The 23,013-nt window shown below is 42.7% G+C and overlaps 1 protein-coding gene across 1 annotated transcript in view; it reads left to right on the top strand.

Moving 5' to 3' along the window:
* LOC139380678 (cyclic AMP receptor-like protein A) overlaps window positions 1–23,013 on the top strand; it is a 115,060-nt gene that overhangs the window by 74,553 nt on the left and 17,494 nt on the right. The window lies entirely within an intron of this gene.

Raw genomic sequence — 23,013 nt, 5'->3', positions numbered from 1 at the left:
GCAAACTTTAAATGACACTTTTTACAGATATCTTTAAGAAATGGCTTTCTTCTTGCCACTCTTCCATAAAGGCCAGATTTGTGCAATATACGACTGATTGTTGTCCTATGGACAGAGTCTCCCACCTCAGCTGTAGATCTCTGCAGTTCATCCAGAGTGATCATGGGCCTCTTGGCTGCATCTCTGATAAGTCTTCTCCTTGTATGAGCTGAAAGTTTAGAGGGATGGCCAGGTCTTGGTAGATTTGCAGTGGTCTGATACTCCTTCCATTTCAATATTATCGCTTGCACAGTGCTCCTTGGGATGTTTAAAGCTTGGGAAATCTTTTTGTATCCAAATCCGGCTTTAAACTTCTTCACAACAGTATCTCGGACCTGCCTGGTGTGTTCCTTGTTCTTTATGATGCTCTCTGCGCTTTTAACGGACCTCTGAGACTATCACAGTGCAGGTGCATTTATACGGAGACTTGATTACACACAGGTGGATTGTATTTATCATCATTAGTCATTTAGGTCAACATTGGATCATTCAGAGATCCTCACTGAACTTCTGAAGAGTTTGCAGCACTGAAATTAAAGGGGCTGAATAATTTTGCACGCCCAATTTTTCAGTTTTTGATTTGTTAAAAAAGTTTGAAATATCCAATAAATGTCATTCCACTTCATGATTGTGTCCCACTTGTTGTTGATTCTTCACAAAAAAATACAGTTTTATATCTTTATGTTTGAAGCCTGAAATGTGGCAAAAGGTCGCAAAGTTCAAGGGGGCCGAATACTTTCGCAAGGCACTGTATATTACTCGCTAATGTTCAGTCCCTGGACAATAAAGTTGACGAGCTCATGGTGAGGATCTCCTTCCAGAGAGGCATCAGAGACTGTAACATACTCTTTTTCACAGAATCACGGCTCTCTCCGGATACACTGTCCCTGTCCACCGTGGACAGGTGATTGTGGTAACGTACAGGAATTCAAGTCCATTTGTTCTCCCGATCTGGAATACCTCACCTTCAAATGCCGATCGCATTACCTCCTGAGAGAATTATCTTCGGTCATCGTAGGGCTGGGCGGTATACCATATTTTACTATATTACGGTATTGATGCATGGAAGGGTTTGGGTTTTTACTTTAACTTCTATTATGGTATTTGAATGTTTGTTTGTTAAATGTGATATGCCGTGTGTAACGTCCATTTTTATTGTTCACTCCGCTACCTTAGTCCTCTCTCTCCGCTCTTTCTCTCTGTCTCTCTCCATGCTGCTTTCCACACAGACGTAGCCCCGTCCCGTCACTCAAGGACCGCTGTTGCTTGACCACGAGACACTTGTGTTCAGTCTATATGGTCAATGCAGCACAAGCAGCAATGTTGATGACTACGATGCTGTTTCCACTTCGCTTCTTAATATAAATCCACAAGCGTTCTATAATTACACTATACATTTGTGTTCCTTACATCTGCAAACAGCTAGTTTTGCAAATTGTGGCTAAGCTAGCTAGCTAATAAATGTACTGAGTCAGAGCAAATGTAGCTAGCTATACAGACTGATACTAGTGAAGGTGTAGGCCTAAATCAGCATGTTGTTTGTGCAACAGTATCTTCTAAATCAAAGAGGAATAGGCTACGCTTGAATATGTCAGCTACATAAAGTAGCTAAGAGAAAACATTTAATGTAGCCAAAGATTATAGGGTCCCCTAGGAAACACTGACCAACACTTTGGTTCCTACCCTGTCACAATAACTCCTCTCTGGCATTTTCATTCGTTGTCATGTCAAACAACATTGTATTCAAAGATCCCAGCATTATCTTCTAACTATAGAATTAGAATAATCATTATTTTTCTATGATTCCAACACTTCATCTAAGTGTTTAAATCAAAATCAGAAGAAAATCGCAATTGCAATATTTGGTTAAAAATAAGGCCTAGATGTTTTTCCATATCAATACATCAAGATCAACTGTTATATCAAGACCATCGTAAAGCACAATTTCTCCCCTTTCCAACAAAATCAATGACGAGGCCTTCATGATGCCCATCTCTGCATGATTCAAGAAGGCAATGAGCTCTGTCAGGTCTTTTTAAAAATGGCGAGTGGGGGAAGCGAAACCTATTGCGTGATAGTGAGAAAGAGAGATGTCTTGTGGGGAAACGTTTTTTTTCACTCGATCTGACCAACTTATCACCTTATCGCCTCTAAAATGTAAATAAAACACTATAAAGAGTTTATATAATGTGTCATTACATACCTATTTGAAGGTTTGTGTCGAATTTGAATCAGGTTTTTAGGGCGGTGCTAAAGTGATCTTAGAAGTTAACAGCGGCTTTGAGAATCATGATCGCTTACAGTGATTACGCAAAAAATGACTCGGTATCTGGTATCTCGAGTCACTGCCGCCCCTCATGATGAATTCAGATCTTTTTATGGCCCCCACCCCATCAAAGTTTCCCATCCCTGTTGTAGAGTGAGGGATATACCCAGCCAGGGACAGAGTTATGCTGCTGCCGGTGGCATTTCATCCCCCCCCTCCTACACCTGGTGGAGAGAGGCTGTAAGACAGAATTAGTTGCTTTATGCGTGCTGTACGTTATGCCACCACACGTCACAATGTAATGGACAGTGTCTGAGATTCTGAAGTCAACACAGAGGCCAGTAGTTACATGCTACTGGCAGCAGCAGCAGCATAACTCTGACGATTACAGTCCCATTGGTTTTCTTTGCAGCCTCGTTTGAATGTCGCGGTTGCGCACATTTGTACAGAATGGGGTTAACATACGTTATGTGTTGCCACCCTAGGGTCACACACTACTCATAAAGCAAATTTAGCAACTTGTATTATTCAAAAACATAAAATACTGTCATACCGTAAAACAAAAAATACTGTGATATGAATTCTGGGCCATATCGCCCAGTCCTAGGTCATCGTCACGGCCATGTATATTCTACCCCAAGCCGACACCGCCGGCATTCAAGGAACTACACTGGCCTTTGTGCAAACTGGAAACCGCATATCCTGAGTTTTATCAACCCATCTCCTATGCTACTCACCCAGGCCTCTTGACCATTGCTACTCCCCCTTCCGGGATGGCTACAAGGCCCTCCTCCGCCCTCTCTTCTGAAAATCAGATCACGCCTCCAATTTGCTCCTCCCCTCCTATAGTTGTTTCTGTACCCAAGAAAGCGAAGGACTGCATGGCCACTCACGTCTCAAACTCAATCATCACTCAATCATCAATCATCATCATCAAGCAGACAACACAACAGTGGTAGGCTTGATTACCAAAAATGACGAGACAGCCTACAGGGAGGAGGTGAGAGCCCTGGCAGAGTGGTGCCAGGAAGATAACCTCTCCCTCAATAAAACAAAAGAGCAGATCGTGGACCTCAGGAGACAGCAGAGTGAGCACGACCCCATCCACATCGACGGGGCCGCAGTGAAGAGGGTGAAAAGCTTCAAGTTCCTCGGCGTACACATCACTGACAATCTGAAATGTTCCATCCATATGCAACAACGCCTCTTCAACCTCAGAAAGCTGAAGAAATTCTGCTTGGCCACTTAGACACTCACAAACTTCTACAGATGCATCCTGTTGGGCTGTATCACCGCTTGCCCTCAGAACAGCCTCAGTTGGTGGAGGAATGGAGTCTACAAGGTGTCGAAAGCGTTCCACAGGGATCCTAGCCCTTGATTCCAATGCTTCCCACAGTTGTCAAGTTGGCTAGATGCTCTTGGGTGGTGGACCATTCTTGATAAACACAGGAAACTGTTGAGTGGGGAAAAAACAGTAGCGTTGCAGTTCTTAACACAAACCAGTGCGCTGGGCTCCTACTACCGTTCAAAGGCTCTTAAATGTTTTGTCTTGCCCATTCACCCTCTGAATGGCACATATACACAATCCATGTCTCAATCCATGTCTCCTCCTCTTCATCTACACTGATTGAAGTGAATTTAACAAGTGACATCAACATGGGATTCTTTACCTGATCAGTCTATGTCATGGAAAGACCAATGTCCTTAATGTTTTGTATAATTAGAATCTTGACTAAATGTTTTGTTTTAACAGTACCAGATTTAGATCAACAGCACATTTTTGTGATGAAGAGAAAAATGGAGATAAAGAAATGGTGAGAGAGAGATTGAAAGAGTGTGTGATTGAGAGGGAAAGGAGAAAATTGGTAAAGAGTGCAAATAGAAAGATGGAAGGTGTGAGTGACGGGTAGAGGGAGAGAACGATGGCGGGAAGGACATAGAAAGAGAGAGTGATGGATAGCGTTGTGTGTGTGTGCTGATGATCGACGACCGGCCCAGAGATGGTGAGAGAGACAGGTGGTGACCTACAGCTGCAAACACACACACAAACACTTCTGTGTTGATTTGTGTGTGTTTGAATGTGTAAAATATCCAATATCACTCCTGCTGTCCAACATCAGCAGGCCAAGTGGCTTCACACACATACACACACCAGTCATCCTTTGCCCGCAGCTAAGATCTCCTGCCTAGCTGCTAGGCTCTCTACTGCTCTCATTTATCTTTCGTTAGCCGCCCTAACATAGGAGAAACATGTTCTGCCTTTCCTCTCACTTTCTCTCTCTCTCAATGCGTGCACCTCTCTCTCTCTCTCTCTCTCTCTCTTCACACCTCAACCTCTTGATCTCTGTCCCTCTCTCACTGACACCTATTTCCCCTCTCCCGACCGTTACTCTTCATAATCATCCCTGCTTCCCTTTCTGTGAAACCCTCTGTGCTCATCCCCTGTAGCCTCTCTCACACATATTCTCATCTCTCTTTTTCTCTCTTTCCTCCTCACTCACTTTCTCTCTTTCACTGACACACATGTCTACGGAGCAATTTCAGTGCCAACAGAGATTGTATTTTAATTCCATCATTTTGAATTTCTATTAAGATATTGCGCTTGAATTTCATATTTTTTAAGGTGTAATGCACAAATTTAATTATTTTATTAATTCATAAATTTAACTTGTATTTCATGATTTGAAACTGAATTTAGTGAATATTGCATTCAGTTTTAAAATTCTATTTCAGTTTAATGTAATATTCAAATTCAATAATTATATATTCAGTTTCAATTTGGTAGTTACTGCATTCATTGTGTATCAAGTTTATAAACTATAATTTCAAGTTTATCAAAGTTATATATATTAAACATTTCAGTTCTCTAAATTCAGATTCAAAACCGGAGACAACATCCTGGCACATTGCCAGCCAGGAAAAGTAGAGGAAAACAGAAAGAATTAAGTGCTCACTTTGGTAAAAATACCTTTCTGACAGTTTTTGATGCCAGTTTTTGGAGTGTTTTTAATTTATTTTCTTCCAATGAATTTGCCTCTAGCGTTTGAACTGTTTCGGATATGAACTATTATGACCACATTCCTGAAAGCTAAGACTCTCTGGAATATGGATGATCACCGTGTTAGAAGGGAGTGAAACAAAACCACAATTTGTCCCACATAATAATACAGTTGAATAGCCCTGTCATAGCCCTTCTAAGGATAGCCTTTCCACTACTTATTTCATCTTGCGACTGACTGGGTACGAACTAGTTCTCCTGCTTGTCACAAGACTGTGTTAGCCCACTTAGCTAAATCCCATATGGATAAGATCAGGTTCATCGAACCATCTCAGTTACATTTCTCCCCCCTTTGACCTCATACTCAGAGGTCATGGCACCAATATAACTGTCTGACGGCCTCCCGCAGTGGTCTAAGGCACTGCATCGCAGTGCTAGCTGTGCCACTAGAGATTTATGGGTTCGAGTCCAGGCTCTGTCGCAGCTGCCCGCGACCAGTACACCCATGGGGCGGTGCACAATTGGCCCAGCGTCGTCCGGGTTAGGGGAGGGTTTGGCCGGCAGAAATGTCCTTATCCCATTGCGCACTAGCGACTCCTGTGGCGAGCCGGGCGCTGTGCACGCTGACACGGTCGCAAGGTGTATTGTGTTTCCCCTGACACATTGGTGCAACTGGCTTCCGGTAAGTGGGCATTGTGTCAAGAAGCAGTGCAGCTTGGTTGGGTTGTGCTTCGGGGGACTCACGGCTCTCGACCTTCACCGCTCCCGAGTTCGTACGGGAGTTGCAGCGATGAGATAAGACTGTCTGGGTTTAGAATCAGGCCTACTGTACAAACACAACACTTTTTCTGTGGAAAACAGAAGCACAAGGATTTGTGCACCCCATTTAATGAGTGCAACAGAGGTGGTTTGGTGATCCATGCATGGTTTATTTATTATTATTTTTTTCACCTTTATTTAACCAGGTTAGGCTAATTTAGAACAAGTTCTCATTTACAATTGCGACCTGGTCAAGATAAAGCAAAGCAGATCGACACATACAACAGCACAGAGTTACACATGGAGTAAAACAAACATACAGTCAATAATACAGTAGAAAAATAAGTCTATATACGATGTGAGCAAATGAGTTGAGATAAGGGAGGTAAAGGCAAAAAAAGGCCATGGTGGCGAAGTAAATACAATATAGCAAGTTAAACACTGGAATGGTAGATTTGCAGTGGAAGAGTATGGAAAGTAGAAATAAAAATAATGGGGTGCAAAGGAGCAAAATAAATAAACACAGTAGGGGAAGAGGTAGTTGTTTGGGCTAAATTATAGATGGGCTATGTACAGGTGCAGTAATATGTGAGCTGTTCTGACAGCTGGTGCTTAAAGCTAGTGAGGGAGATAAGTGTTTCCAGTTACAGAGATTTTTGTAGTTCGTTCCAGTCATTGGCAGCAGAGAACTGGAAGGAGAGGCGGCCAAAGAAATAATTGATTTTGCAGGTGACCAGAGAGAGATACATGCTGGAGCTCCTGCTACAGGTGGGTGCTGCTATGGTGACCAGCGAGCTGAGATAAGGGTGACTTTACCTAGCAGGGTCTTGTTGATGACCTGGAGCCAGTGGGTTTGGCGACGAGTATGAAGCGAGGGCCAGCCAACGAGAGCGTACAGGTCGCAGTGGTGGGTAGTATATGGGGCTTTGGTGACAAAATGGATGGCACTGTGATAGACTGCATCCAATTTATTGAGTAGGGTATTGGAGGCTATTTTGTAAATGACATCGCCGAAGTCGAGGATCGGTAGGATGGTCAGTTTGACGAGGGTATGTTTGGCAGCATGAGTGAAGGATGCTTTTTTGCGAAATAGGAAGCCAATTCTAGATTTAACTTTGGATTGGAGATGTTTGATGTGAGTCTGGAAGGAGAGTTTACAGTCTAACCAGACACCTAGGTATTTGTAGTTGTCCACATATGCTAAGTCAGAACCGTCCAGAGTAGTGATGCTGGACGGACGGGCAGGTGCAGGCAGCGATCTGTTGAACAGCATGCATTTAGTTTTACTTGTATTTAAGAGCAGTTGGAGGCCACGGAAGGAAAGTTGTATGGCATTGAAGCTCGTCTGGAGGGTTGTTAACACAGTGTCCAAAGAAGGACCAGAAGTATACAGAATGGTGTCGTCTGCGTAGAGATGTATCAGAGACTCACCAGCAGCAAGAGTGACATCATTGATGTATACAGAGAAGAGAGTCGGCCCAAGAATTGAATCCTGTGGCATCCCCATAGAGACTGCCAGAGGCCCGGACAACAGGCACTCCGATTTGACACACTCAACTCTATCAGAGAAGTAGTTGGTGACAGAGTCGAAAGCCTTGGCCAGGTCAATGAATACGGCTGCACCGTATTGTTTCTTATCGATGGCGGTTAAGATATCGTTTAGGACCTTGAGCGTGGCTGAGGTGCACCCATGACCAGCTCTGAAAACAGATTACATAGCGGAGAAGGTGCGGTGGGATTCGAAATGGTACGGAATCTGTTTGTTGACTTGGCTTTCGAAGACCTTAGAAAGGCAGGGTAGGTTAGATATAGGTCTGTAGCAGTTTGGGTCAAGAGTGTCCCCCCCTTTGAAGAGGGGGATGACCGCAGCTGCTTTTTAATCTTTGGGAATCTCAGATGACACGAAAGAGAGGTTGAACAGGCTAGTAATAGGGGTTGCAACAATTTCAGTGGATAATTCTAGAAAGAAAGGGTCCAGATTGTCTAGCCCGGCTGATTTGTAGGGGTCCAGATTTCGCAGCTCTTTCAGAACATCAGCTGACTGGATTTGAGAGAAGGAGAAATGGGGAAGGCTTGGGCGAGTTGCTGTGGGGGGTACAGTGCAATTGACCGGGGTAGGGGTAGCCAGGTGGAAAGCATGGCCAGCTGTAGAAAAATGCTTTTTGAAATTCTCAATTATAGTGGATTTATCGGTGGTGACAGAGTTTCCTATCCTCAGTGCAGTGGGCAGCTGGGAGGAGGTGTTCTTATTCTCCATTGACTTTACAGTGTCCCAGAACTTTTTTGAGTTTGTGTAGCAGGAAGCAAATTCCTGCTTGAAAAAGCTAGCCTTGGCTTTTATAACTGCCTGTGTAAATTGGTTTCTAACTTTCTAACTTGTGATGAGCAACCTTGCCTGAGACCTGAAGGTGTTTTCGTTTGACTGATGGGGTTGTAACCCAGGTCTCCTGTGTGACAGACAATGCAACTTTTCAGGTCTCAGGCAAGTTATTCCTCACACAATTATGGTCACTGAACCACCTGTGTTACACTTCACCACCCTTTGACCTCCTCCTTGAAGAGACCTATCCAAGCTTGATGGGTTGGAATGCTTCAGGAAAGCGGTCATGTGTGTTTTCAAGGCAAGAAGTCCTGATTTCGAGTCTCCTTATGAGCTGAATCAGGGGGAAGCCGTACTCGCTAAGTAGGCAGCGTGATGTCATTTATAATGGTGCCACTGGACTCAGATCTACAGTTGCGCAGGGTCAACCACTGGGGTCGCTGTGGAGTGAGTTTAGGTGGTGAATGAAGCAGATGAGGATCTGTGAAACTCACTCATCAACCTGAAATGTCGCCTCTTGCGCAACTAGAGGTCGACCGATTAATCGGAATGGACGATTAATTAGGGCCGATTTCAAGTTTTCATAACAATCGGAAATCTGTATTTTTGGACACGTTTTTTTTTTTACACCTTTATTTAATAATTATTTAACTACAAGTCCAACGCTCTAACCACCTGCCTCTCATTGCACTCCACGAGTAGCCTGCCTGTTACGCGAATGCAGTAAGCCAAGGTAAATTGCTAGCTAGCATTAAACTTATCTTATAAAAAACAATCATAATCACTAGTTGATTATGGTTGATTATATTACTAGTTTATCTAGCGTGTCCTGCGTTGTATATAATCCATGCGGTGCGTATCGTTGCTCCAATGTGTACCTAACCATAAACATCAATGTGTTTCTTAAAATCAATACACAGAAGTATATATTTTTAAATCTGCATATTTAGCTAAAAGAAATCCAGGTTAGCAGGCAATATTAACCAGGTGAAATTGTGTCACTTCTCTTGCGTTCATTGCACGCAGAGTCAGTGTATATGCAACAGTTTGGGCCGCCTAATTTGCCAGAATTTTACGTAATTATGACATAACATTGAAGGTTGTACAATGTACCAGGAATATTTAGATTTATGGATGTCACCCGTTAGATAAAATATGTAACGGTTCCGTATTTCACTGAAAGAATAAACGTCTTTTTTTCGTGATAGTTTCCAGATTCTACCATATTAATGACCTAAGGTTCGTATTTCTGTGTGTTATCATGTTATAACTAAGTCTATGATTTGATAGAGCAGTCTGACTGAGCGGTGGTAGGCAGCAGCAGGCTCGTAAGCATTAATTCAAACAGCACTTTAGTGCGTTTGCCAGCAGCTGTTCATGACTTCAAGCCTATCAACTCCCGAGATTAGGCTTGTGTAACCGATGTGAAATGGTTAGCGGGGTGCGCGCTAATAGTGTTTCAAACGTCACTCGCTCTGAGACTTGGAGTGGTTGTTCCCCTTGCTCTGCAAGGGCCGCGGCTTTTGTGGAGCGATGGGTAACGCTGCTTCGAGGGTGGCTGTTGTCGTTGTGTTCCTGGTTCGAGCCCAGGTAGGGGCGAGGAGAGGGACGGAAGCTATACTGTTACACTGGCAATACTAAAGTGCCTATAAGAACATCCAATAGTCAAAGGTTAATGAAATACAAATGGTATAGAGAGAAATAGTCCTATAATTCCTATAATAACTACAACCTAAATCTTCTTACCTGGGAATATTGAAGACTCATGTTAAAAGGAACCACCAGCTTTCATATGTTCTCATGTTCTGAGCAAGGAACTTAAACGTTAGCTTTCTTACATGGCACATATTACACTTTTACTTTCTTCTCCAACACTTTGTTTTTGCATCATTTAAACCAAATTTAACATGTTTCATTATTTATTTGAGGCTAAATTGATTTTATTGATGTATTATTTTAAGTTAAAATAAGTGTTCATTCAGTATTGTTGTAATTGTCATTTATTACAAATAAATAAATAAAATTGTCTGATTTATCGGTATCGACTTTTTTTGGTCCTCCAATAATCGGTATCGGAATTGAAAAATATAATCAGTCAACCTCTAGTTGGAACACTTCCGGACAGCGGTTACGCCTGTTTACGAGGCAGAGATCTTTAGTTCGAGTTTTGGTATGAGCTGAATTGGGGGAAGTGGTACTCGTTAAGCAAGCAAACGTGTCATTCTTTACATGAACTTTAGCTAGGTGGGCTCACACAGTCTTGTGACATGCAGAAGACCTGGTTCTAACCTAGTCAGTCACAAGCGCAAGATTAAATATCAGAGATTCTCCAGAATGATAATAGTCCAGGTATTTATATATTCTGAACAAAAAATATAAAGGCAACATGCAACAATTTCAATGATTTCACTGAGGTACAGTTCATAGAAGGAAATCTGGCAATTGAAATAAATAAATTAAGCAATAATCTATGGATTTCACATGACTGGGCAGGTGCAGCCGTGATTTGGCCTTGAAGAGTGTAGACCCACTGGGGAGCCAGGCTCAGCCAATCTGATTGAGTTTTTCCCCACAAAGGGCTTTATTACAGACAGAAATACTCCTTAGTATTCAGGGATGTGTTTTTCAGCTCATGAAACTTGGGGCCAACACTTTACATGTTATGCTTAGATTTTTGTTCAGTGTATAAATTCCAGTCGTACTTTATCACAGGACTTTTCAAAGTCAGCTATGAATACCAGGCCTGGTGTTGTTTCCAGTGCTTATATTATATTATATTATCTCAAATGTATCGTTAATATAAAATAAACCTGGCTGATTAGGATGAATAATATCCGACAATACCTTTTTAATTCTATGCGCTATGCATTTTGAAGTTTAAGGGGTCTCTAGTTTTTTAGGTGGACTGGATCTTTATATTTACCACATAAAATCAGACCTTCTTGCTGAGTATCCAACAGTCTACTATGTTTAAAGGATTGGTTAAAACTTGTTAATAATGGATCTTTGAGTACATAGAAACATATTTGATATACACTACCGGTCCAAAGTTTGAGAACACCTACTCATTCAAGGATTTTTCTTTATTTTGACTATTTTCTACATTGTAGAATAATCGTGAATACATCAAAACTGTGAAATAACACAGATGGAAACATGTAGTAACCAAAAAAGTGTGTGCAAAGCTGTCATCAAGGCAAAGGGTGGCTATTTGAAGAAACTCAAATATAAACTATATTTTGATTTAATTCCATATGTGTTATTTCATAGTTTTGATGTATTCACTATTCTACAATGTAGAGACTAGTACAAATGAAGGAAACCCCTTGAATGAGCAGGTGTGTCCAAACTTTTGACTGGTACTGTACATTGTTTTTTATTTGAAAATATATTTCCCATATCTGGGCAAAAGTGAAGACGCGCTCTGTCACAACTCCTGCTTGCAGACACATATGGGCGTTTGGCATTTGCAACCATTTACTTAACTCATCACACTTTTCACTTTTCCAATCACACAAAACACGCAGGTACCCCGTCTTCCTACACACCCAGACTCCCCTCACATATGCCCCCCTATATACCTAAACACTGGGCCTTTTATGTCCTCTGTGTGTCGTGTTTTTATTTCTACCTTTGAGGACTTTTGTGTTCCAGTTCCTTATATTTTGGGATGTATTATTTCATGAATTGTCCTATCTTTTATCTATTTAGAAATACTATACATAAAAATAATACAAATTATTTTACAACATTCCCTAACTTGAATACGATAGTGTATTTATAGTTTCTAAACTCAGCAAAATAAGAAATGTCCCTTTTTCAGAACCCTGTCTTTCAAAGATACTTCGTAAAATCCAAATAACTTCACAGATCTTCATTGTAAAGGGTTTAAACACTGTTTCCCATGCTTGTTCAATGAACCATAAACAACTAATGAACATGCACCTGTGGAACGGTTGTTAAGACACTAACAGCTTACAGACGGTAGGCAATTAAGGTCACAGTTATGAAAACTTAGGACACTAAAGAAGCCTTTCTACTTACTCTGAAAAACACCAAAAGAAAGATGCACAGGGTCCCTGTTCATCTGTGTGAATATGCCTTAGGCATGCTGCAAGGAGGCATGAGGACTGCATATGTGGACAGGGCAATAAATTGCAATGTCCGCACTGTGAGACGCCTAAGACGGCACTACAGGGAGACAGGACGGACAGCTGATTGTCCTTGCAGTGGCAGACCACGTGTAACAACACCTGCACAGGATCGGTACATCCAAACATAACACCTGCGGGACAGGTATAGGATGGCAACAACAACTGCCCGAGTTACACCAGGAATGCCCTCCATCAGTGCTCAGACTGCCCGCAATAGGCTGAGAGAGGCTGGTCTGAGGGCTTGTAGGCCTGTTGTAAGGCAGGTCTTCATCAGACAAACCCACTGTCGATGGACCAGACAGGACTGACAAAGAGTGCTATTCTCTGACGAGTCGCGGTTTTGTCTCACCAGGGCTGATGGTCGGATTCGCGTTTATCGTCGAAAGGAATGAACGTTACACCGAGGCCTGTACTCTGGAGTGGGAGCGATTTGGAGGTGGAGGGTACATCATGGTCTGGGGCGGTGTGTCACAGCATCATCGGACTGAGCTTGTTGTCATTGCGGGCAATCTCAACGCTGTGCGTTACAGGGAAGACATCCTCCTCCCTCATGTGGTACCCTTCCTGCAGGCTCATCCTGACATGACCCTCCAGCATGACAATGCCACCAGCCATACTGCTCATTCTGTGCGTGATTTCCTGCAAGTCAGGAATGTCAGTGTTCTGCCGTGGCCAGCAAAGAGCCCGGATCTCAATCCCGTTGAGCACGTCTGAAACCTGTTGGATCGGAGGGTGAGGGCTAGGGCCATTCCCCCCAGAAATGTCCGGGAACTTGCAGGTGCCTTGGTGGAAGAGTGGGGTAACATCTCACAGCAAGAACTGGTACATCTGGTGCAGTCCATGAGGAGGAGATGCACTGCAATACTTAATGCAGCTGGTGGTCTGACTGTTACTTTTGATTTTGACCCCCCTTTGTTCAGGGACACATTCCATTTCTATTAGTCACATGTCTGTGGAAGTTGGTCACTTTGTGTCTCAGTTGTTGAATCTTATGTTCATACATATATTTACACATGTTTAGTTTGCTGACAATAAACGCAGTTGACAGTGAGAGGACGTTTCTTTTTTTGATGAGTTGATATTAATCGTTGTATTTATTACAATCCCTACCAAAAATAGTGTTGGATGTGCCATTTTATTTAGAATAGCCATCGAGTGGTCTTCGTGTCTCGGAACAGATGGCTATCAATGTATAGCTTGTCCACAACGAGAGCTACACGTCTCCCTTTTAGTCTTTTGTCTTTGAAGAGTGGATCCCACACTTTGCGTCGTTCTGCTTTGGGATCTGATTGACCATGCCTATTTTAAAGGTGGTGAGTCTTTTTCCCTGGGTTTTAACCGTTATTTTATCTTTATTGGATTCAAATTTGGCAACGGTTGGGCGCTTGTATCGCTGCCTTCTGTCCGAAACGATGTACGCATTCGAGTTTAATTTGGTCGACAGTGTCGCCCTGCAATCTGCAGCACTTTTAGCATGAATTATTTCACTACACTCTCTGGATCTTCACCTTCGTCCTCTTGAATTCTGGTAAGCACCAGATTTAAGAGCATCTAGTCCGTATATATCAAGCAGGGGTTCTCTGAAAAACTTGTTCTCTCTTTAAAGTTCATTAACATCAGCTTTGTTAACATTGACTGTACCCTTCAGTTTTTTTGTTTATTTTTCCAGTGTTTTGCGGCTTTCTCGTCACTCATTTCAAGGCTCGTCTTCATCTCTTGTATATCTTTACTGACTAACTCAAGCACGCCTAATTTATCTTTTTTTATAGATTTTCGCAGTTCGGTTTCCACTCTTACCGTACAGGGTGGTGGAAATAGGTCATCCGTGTCAGTCGAAGAGTCTTAGTTTTCTTGTAGAGTTTGATTCTCCATTCTTTCCATGTTTACTCTCCGTCAAGTTTTTGTTTTGACAGCGTTGGTAGTGTTTGTCTATAAAATTATCTAGCCTTACAAATTGTTTTAAGTTATTATACAGTTTGGATGTTGTTGCCCACGAGTGAGCAGATGTCACGACCTGGCCATAGAGAGGCTTTTATTCTCTATTTTGGTTAGGCCAGGGTGTGACTAGGGTGGGCAGTTTCTATGTTTTGTATTTCTTTGTTGTTTGGCCGGGTGTGGTTCTCAATCAGAGGCAGCTGTCTATCGTTGTCTCTGATTGAGAACCATACTTAGGTAGCTTTTTCCCACATGGGTTTTGTGGGTAGTTGATTTCTGTTTAGTGTTTTTCACCTATCAGGACTGTTTCAGTTATTCTCTTTTGTTATTTTTGTATTTAGTGTTCAGTGTCAATGTCCTATTTGGGCCGTTTTAGGGACATTCATTTCTAATGTTTTTCACAAGGCATTTTGCACCACTATCTTCAGTCCGCCATCTTTTTCGGCATCTGTTCGAATAATGATTACATCCTTAATAGATTGCTTTTTCTAAATTGCTGGAGAGGTTCCAACCAACTCAATGCACCAAGTACACATGTTGATCAGGAGCTCCACCCGGTGCAGTCCCGTTAGATCCTTATATACAGGTTACAGACACAGTTACATAGGCATAGTTCATAGGGTTGGTTCTGGCGTGTGTCTGGCACCGTCTCCTATCTTAACTTATAGAACATGTTCTGGACGTTCTGACAGATGGTCCTAAGGAGGGAGTCATGTCACACACACCCCCCCCCCCATTTTCAAGGCTGTCTCTTCACATGATAAACATTTCCGTCACAAATGTTTTGTTACATTTAATTTACAAAAATGATGTTATCGAGGTCATTTCCTCAGTAGGTGATGAAGAGGACAGCATGTGGGGAAAGTCGGAGCTCAGGGATGATAGACGTGTTTCCCACTGGTAATTACCAATTTGAGGGCCGTTCAAGTGGATTTTTTCCAGTCGTATGTGGTAAATTCTCACTTGGTTATGAACTCGGCATTAGGTTCAATCATTACTGCACTTTGAAATGTAGGTGGGGTTAATGTGCTGGCGGGGATCATTAGCATATTTGGGGGTATGGTCTAAAATATGTTGTATTTGTGCCAACTGTCAGTGAACATGTTGGACCAGTTTAAGTGGTTTTATTGTTATGTTGATGGCTGAGCATCTCTTTTGACACTGTCAGTTCTGCAATCTTGTGACAATCAAAAGCTGCACTGTTACTGTGCATTTTCCAGTAGCTTAATGGCAGCTTGTTCACAGGAAGTTTGTTTAATTTTCAACAGCTTACTGTCAAATACTTACAATTGGGTTATTGTAAAATTCACAGTAAATTACTCTAGCTAATCCATCACACTCACATACCTGATTGTCCGGTAGGAAAGTGAGGATTACAAATACATATAACTATATATATATATATATTGGTATCACATGCACTTATGTCAGCCTTTAGCAAGGCTGCAGAACTGTCCGTTTCCAAGCTTAATGTTTATGAACAGAGAACATTAACTGGGATGATATTCACTCTTATGGGAGAACAAAAAGAGCTAGCTGAAAGCCATGCCTTGAATAAGCCATATCTGCAATCTTCTGATAGGCTGCCACAGTTACAGTAGGCTGCCAATCAGCAAGTGATGTGCATGTTGTCGACAGAAGAGTCAGTGACTGTAGGTTACTGGAAAGATTGCTAGTGGCCGTAAGTGTCCTGTAGGTTGCTGGCAATAACTTACTGACAAGTAGCTTCCAGTTAAGAAATTACAAATTCACCGCACCTTCTGGCAACAAGTTGCCATTCAATAACTGGAAAATGCACAATTAACACTTCACAGTTCATTACTGAGACGTTCTCTTACAACATTTGCAGAACAGACAGTTTTAATTTTACTTTACTAGGCAAGTCAGTTAAGAACAAATTCTTATTTTCAATGACGGCCTAGGTTGTTCAGGGGCAGAACGACAGATTTGTACCTTGTCAGCTCAGAACCTGCAACCTTTCGGTTACTAGTCCAACGCTCTCACCACTAGGCTACCCTGCCGCTCCAGTGTCAAAGGAGGAGCTCTATGTACACTGGCATAACCATCAAACACTTCAACTGCTACAACAATTATACATATATTTGACCACGTCCCCAAATATGTTAATGTTCACACCAGTACATTGCCCCCAGCTATCAAAGCGCAGTGATGATTGAACTTTATATTCAAAATATTGGGTAGAAAAAAGTCCCATTATACCTACAAGGTATCAAACTGTACCATGTGAGTTCATATGTGTACCGTGTACCTGTGAAGTGTACCTTTTACCTTTTTGTACCCCAGGTAACAACACTATAGTGTTCCCTACCCATACCCTTAATTTTTGAGTGTTCCAAGCAATTAGTATGAACCTGGTGCCACTGCAAAAACATTGATGCAGTCCCAACCAAGCGGTTGCAAATTCAGATACCCAAAGGAATAATGTATACTTGACGTCAAGTGTCCTTAAGCACTGCTAGCTTGATGTTAAGGAAATCCCCAAGTTATGGAAATCTGCTTTTGTACTGAAATGTGGAGATCCTTCGCTGCTTGACAACTATCGACCCATATCAAAATTGTCTGTACTGTCAAAGGTACTGGAGTCCTTAGTTAGTAGGTAGCTAAAGGCCTACTTCCAAGAAAACAACATCTTAAATGGAATGCAATCAAGTTTTAGGTCTGGCCACAGCACTGTTTCAGCAACATTGAAGGTTTTAAATGACATCCACTGTGCTCTTGATAAGAAGTTACATTGTGTGCCTGTCTTTATTGATTTGTCGAAGGCATTTGACACCGTGGACCATGCTGTGTTCGTGCAAAGGTTAAAATGGTGTGGAATTACTGGTCATGCTCTAGATTGGTTTATAAATGATCTATAAAATTGTACACGATATGTAATGGCGGATGGTTGTAAATCTGAGTCCATAGAAGTGTGCTCAGGTCTTCCGCAAGGTTCTATTTTGGGCCCACTGTTGTTCATTTTGTATATCAACAACATTGGGGATCTTATTGCAACAGCGGATGTTCATTTCTATGGGTTAAACAAAATGCATGGTATTTTCAAATGTTACTAATCATGCTACATTGGCTGGACATACTATAGAGCAAGTTAAAGTGTACAAATATTTGGGTGTGTGGGCTGATGATAAGCTGAGCTTCACTGTGCATGTAGAGAACTTGATAAGGAAGCTCAAGCTGAGAATGGGTTTTTATTACCGGCATGAGGCTTGTTTTCCTTTGGAGGACAGGAAGGAGTTGGTATGATGTACATTACTGGTGGTTTTAGATTTTAGTGATACTGTTGAAGTCGAAGTTAACATACACTTATGTTGGAGTCATTAAAACTCGTTTTTCAACCACTCTACAAATGTCTTGTTAACAAACTATAGTTTTGGCAAGTCGTTTAGGACATTTACTTTGTGCATGACACAATTTTTCACAGTTTTTCCAACAATTGTTTATAGGCAGATTATAATTAACTGTACCACAGTTCCAGTGGGTCAGAAGTTTACTGGAAGTGTACAGAAGTTTTCTAAGTTGACTGTGCCTTTAAACAGCTTGGAAAATTCCAGAAAATGATGTCATGGCTTTAGAAGCTTCTGATAGGCTAATTGACATAATTTGAGTCAATTGGAGGTGTACCTGTGGATGTATTTCAAGGCCTACCTTCAAACTCAGTGCCTCTTTGCTTGACATCATGGGAAATTCAAAAGAAATTAACCAAGACCTCAGAAAAATAATTGTAGACCTCCACAAGTCTGGTTCATCCTTGGGAGCAATTTCCAAACACCTGAAGGTACCACGTTCATCTGTACAACAATAGTACGCAAGTATAAACACCATGGGACCACGCAGCCATCATACTGCTCAGGAAGGAGAAGCGTTCTGTCTCCTAGAGGTCTCTCTTGGAAAAGAGATGTTATCTCAATGAGAAAAACCTGTATAAATACAGGTTAAATGTAAAAAAATACATGTAAAAACAAAACAAGAGGTTATGAGTTAAAATCCCTAGTGAGGTTGAGTCCCAAGTAATCAGCATACTGTCCCTTCATATTAACACCTGAATTTAGCTGTAAAAATACTGTAACTAGTGATAAATTTACCATATTTTCACTCCAACTAGACGAAAACCTCCAGGGGACCATGACTGTTAAAATGGAATTAACATACATTGTCAAATGAGGGGCTCTATTTGCGTTGGCATAGCCGTCAAGCACAAAAAATATTCTAAATTACATTTGTCACCTGTGTTTTCACGTGCTCAAATGTTGTCACATGTATTTCACATTCATTTCACATTTAATCACATGCCCCCCCCCCCCCCCCTCTCTCTCATGCTGATGCTGAAGGGAATGGCTCTTTTCCTCTAATTGCGGATGTTCTGTTGCCATGGCGCATGTTGCTCGGTATTGCAAGGTTCAGTGTGTGTGTGTGTGTGTGTGTGTGTGTGTGTGTGTGTGTGGCAGGCAGATGATTGCAGGCTGCCAGCTCTCGTTTCCTGGATGCCGATCGCATTTCTGGGTGGTGGCGGGGGAAAATGAGACACCAGAAATAGCCCCCCACTACACACACATTTACACACACACATTTACACACACCATGTCACCGTATCTTCTCTTTCTGTGTCTCGTACGACCACCGAGGTCCCCCTTCTCTGATTTACAGATGACCTGAACGAGGCCCCCCTCTGCTACGCATACACATACAGAGACACACATTACTCCTTTTGCCCTCTTTACCCCTAAGTGTGTGTGTGTGTGTGTGTGTGTGCGTGCGTGTGCATGTGTGTGTTTGTTTGCGCAACCCAAACCATGTCTCGGGGGGTTGTAGAATAATAATTGTGTGTGGACTCCTGATTAATTTCACCTTTAATGGGAAGTGAAGCTAAACGTGAGCAGCAGCTGGTCCTCAGAGATACACCGCTAACCTCTAATACAGAATTTACGGCTAATCTGGACAACAGAGAGCAAAACGGCTAATACAGTGAACCTGAGAGAACCTAATCTGAACACATCTAGCCAAACGCTAACACTGAGCCAACAGAGTAAACACATTTTAACTCTGAAGTAGACCGATGAAACATATTAGCGGTCTGCTAACCCCCGTCAACACAGGGTTAAAGGGGAATGGAAGCATTAGGATGTAGAACGCCAGCGAACTGTAATTGTAAATCGGCATATTGGCATTGTTGCATCACTGGCATTAGAGAACGTTTTGGAACTCCCTAAAATGGCTGAATTTACAGATTAGCCCAGAGTCTGAGAATATGTTTATTACAGAGAATGAAATAATGTTAGTTAGTGAGGCAATAAACCTACTGAAGCCGTTCATGTTTGAGCCAATCGTTGCCCCCGATCGAAGAGTTCGTTCTCGTAGCAGTAACAACACAGACATGCCGCCTGAAACACCTCAGCTAGAGGGTCGACGTAGGCAAACAAACTGGTGTAAGTGGGAAACAAACTGGTGTAAGTGGGAAACAAACTGGTGTAAGTGGGAAACAAACTGGTGTAAGTGGGAAACAAACTGGTGTAAGTGGGAAACAAACTGGTGTAAGTGGCAAACAAACTGGTGTAAGTGGGAAACAAACTGGTGTAAGTGGGAAACAAACTGGTGTAAGTGGGAATGCTGCCAGATAATGCCTAGACTATAAATGTGTGAGTTGTAGAGAGATGGTGGCAATACAGCACAAAATCCCAGCGGATGGTGGATGTATTACATCCAGTCAGAGGTTCCTGTCAGTCTGTCTGGATGGTGATGTATTACATCCAGTCAGAGGTTCCTGTCAGTCTGTCTGGATGGTGATTTAATATCCAGTCAGAGGTTCCTGTCAGTCTGTCTAGATGGTGATGTATTACATCCAGTCAGAGGTTCCTGTCAGTCTGTCTGGATGGTGATTTAATATCCAGTCAGAGGTTCCTGTCAGTCTGTCTAGATGGTGATGTATTACATCCAGTCAGTCTGTCTGGGTGGTGATGTATTACATCCTGTCAGTCTGTCTGTCTGACCCCATTTACTTGACTTGTCCATTGTTTGGTCGATAGGCTGTTGGTCAACCGGAATGTTTTTAGTCGAGCAGCGGCAAATATAGAATACGTTTTTATGACACACAGGACACCTGTTTGACTCACGCCTGTCTTCATGGAGTAATCCATTGCGGAGGCTGCGGGATGGCACACCAGTATCACCAGTAGTACATTTACCGTTAATGACCATAATTAATGTCTGGTTAAGGTCATTTCTGTTAATGTGTTCAATATATTATTACAGTCTTACCGTTGTCATTGTAGGAGTGGACACATTGTTTGCAGAGCGCACAACCAGAGCAACACTTGTGAGGTAAAGGTTTTGGTACATTTCATTCCATGTTTCATTCCAAGTTGTCAATTTATTCATTATCTTTTGTTTAGAGTGCTCCTATCAAACTTGAGTAAGGACACACACCTGATTACGCAAACTAGGCCTAGGCTACTTGGGCTGCGCGCAAATGTAGGCCTCTTTTTCGTGATGGCGCCGACAGAGATGGTCACCTCGCTTCGCGTTCTCAGGAAACTATACAGTATTTAGTTTATATATTATTTCTTACATTGTTACCCCAGGAAATCTTACGTCTTATTACATTCAGCAGGGAAGAACTTTTAGATATAAAAGCAACATCAACTTACCAACATTACGACCAGGAATACGACTTTCCCGAAGCGGATCCTCTGTTTGGACCACCACCCAGGACAATGGCTCCCTAAATTGTATCAGCATATCGAATGCGCGACCAGGGCTGGCAAAATTCTGGATCATTGCTACTCTAACTTCCTCAATGCATACAAAGCCCTCCCCTCGCTCTCCTTTCGGCAAATCTGACCACAACTCCATTTTGTTGCTCCCAGCCAATATAGAGAGAAACTAAAACAAGAAACACCCGTGCTCAGGTCTATTCAACGCTGGTCCGACCAATCTGATTCCATGCTTAAAGATTGCTCCGATCACGTGGACTGGGATATGATCTGGATAGCCTCAGACAACAACATTGATGTATACGCTGATTCGGTGTGCAAGTGCATCAGTGATGTTGTACCCACGGTGACTTAAAACCTTCCCGAACCAGAAACAGTGGATTGATGGCAGCATTTGCGCAAAACTGAAAGCGCGAACCACTGCTTTTAATCATGGCAAGGCGACCAGAAACATGACCGAAATACAAACAGTGTAGCTATTCCCTCAGCAAGGCAATCAAACAAGCTAAGCGTCAGTATAGAGACAGAGTAGAGTCACAATTCAATGGCTCAGACACGAGACGTATGTGGCAGGGTCTACAGTCAATCACAGATTGCAAAAAGAAAACCAGCCCCGTTGCGGACACCGATGTCTTGCTCCCAGACTAACTAAACAACTTCTTTGCTCGCTTTGAGTACAATACAGTGCCACTGACACGGCCCGCTACCCAAACCTGCGGGCTCTCCTTCACCGTAGCCAACATGAGTAAAACATTTAAACGTGTTAACCCTCGCAAGGCTGCCGGCCCAGACGGCATCCCTAGCCGCGAACAGCTGGCTGGTGTGTTTATGGACATATTCAATCAATTCCTATCCCAGTCTGCTGTTCCCACATGCTTCAAGAGGGCCACCATTGTTCCTGTTCCCAAGAAAGCTAAGGTAACTGAGCTAAACAACTATCGCCCCATAGCACTCACTTCCGTCATCATGAAGTGCTTTGAGAGACTAGTCAAGGATCATATCACCTCTACCCTACCTGACACCCTTGACCCACTCCAATTTGCTTACCGCCCCAATAGGTCCACACACGATGCAATCGCAATCACACTGCCCTAACCCATCTGGACAAGAGGAATACCTATGTGAGAATGCTGTTCATCGATTACAGCTTAGCATTTAACACCATAGTACCCTCCAAACACGTCATTAAGCTCGAGATCCTGGGTCTCGACCCCCGCCCTGGAAACAGCAGAGGAAACAGCAAAGGGAGCACCCCTCCATCCACATCGACGGGACAGTAGTGAAGGTGGAAAGTTTTAAGTTCCTCGGCGTACACATCACGGACAAACTGAAATGATCCACCCACACAGACAGCGTGGTGAAGAAGGCGCAACAGCGCCTCTTCAACCTCAGGAGGCTGAAGAAATTTGGCTTGTCACCTAAAACACTTACAAACTTTTACAGATGCACAATTGAGAGCATCTTGTCGGGCTGTATCACCGCCTGGTACGGCAATTGCTCTGTCCACAACCGTAAGGCTCTCCAGAGGGTAGTGAGGTCTGCACAACGCATCACCGGGGGCAAACTACCTGCCCTCCAGGACACCTACACCACCCGATGTCGCAGCAAGGCCAAAAAGATAATCAATGACAACAACCACCCAAGTCACTGCCTGTTCACACTGCTATCATCCAGAAGGCGAGGTCAGTACAGGTGCATCAAAGCTGGAACCGAGAGACTGAAAAACAGCTTCTATCTCAAGGCCACCAGACTGTTTAACAGCCATCACTAACATTGAGTGGCTGCTGCCAACATACTGACTCAAATCTCTTGCC

Source organism: Oncorhynchus clarkii, chromosome 22 (assembly GCF_045791955.1).
Source record: "Oncorhynchus clarkii lewisi isolate Uvic-CL-2024 chromosome 22, UVic_Ocla_1.0, whole genome shotgun sequence".
NCBI classification, from domain to species: Eukaryota; Metazoa; Chordata; class Actinopteri; order Salmoniformes; family Salmonidae; genus Oncorhynchus; species Oncorhynchus clarkii.
This window is presented reverse-complemented; position numbering and strand designations above follow the sequence as displayed.